We start from the raw sequence: 489 nt of genomic DNA, 5'->3' as shown, positions 1-489 counted from the left end.
ACAGCAGGTATAGTATGGATTACTCTCCCATCTACTGAGCTTCCTATTATTCCCTTATGGATTACTCTCCCTGGTTTGAGTCTTCATTACTACAACCAACAGGTTTTGCACTCTATTGCAGCTATATTTGATAAACCCCTGAAGGAAGACCTGGCTACTTACACAACATGTCCAGACCATATGCGGTAAGGGTCTTAGTGGAAAGAGACATTACCTTACAATTACCTGAAGAAATTTTGTTGGGCCACAACATACTGGATATTGGTAGAAAATAGAATTTGAATACAAATCCAAATATTGCACTGAATGCAAAATTTTTTGACATACTACTGACAACTGCTTCAATCTTCATCCTGAATATATATATACATACTACTACACACAAATAAAGTGACTGAGTATATACATATATATACATACTACTGACAACTACTGTCCACTACATATATATACACACATATATACACACACACACATATATATATATAT

The sequence above is a fragment of the Phalaenopsis equestris genome, unplaced genomic scaffold, assembly GCF_001263595.1.
Source record: "Phalaenopsis equestris unplaced genomic scaffold, ASM126359v1 Scaffold000761, whole genome shotgun sequence".
Lineage (NCBI taxonomy): Eukaryota > Viridiplantae > Streptophyta > Magnoliopsida > Asparagales > Orchidaceae > Phalaenopsis > Phalaenopsis equestris.
This window is presented reverse-complemented; position numbering follows the sequence as displayed.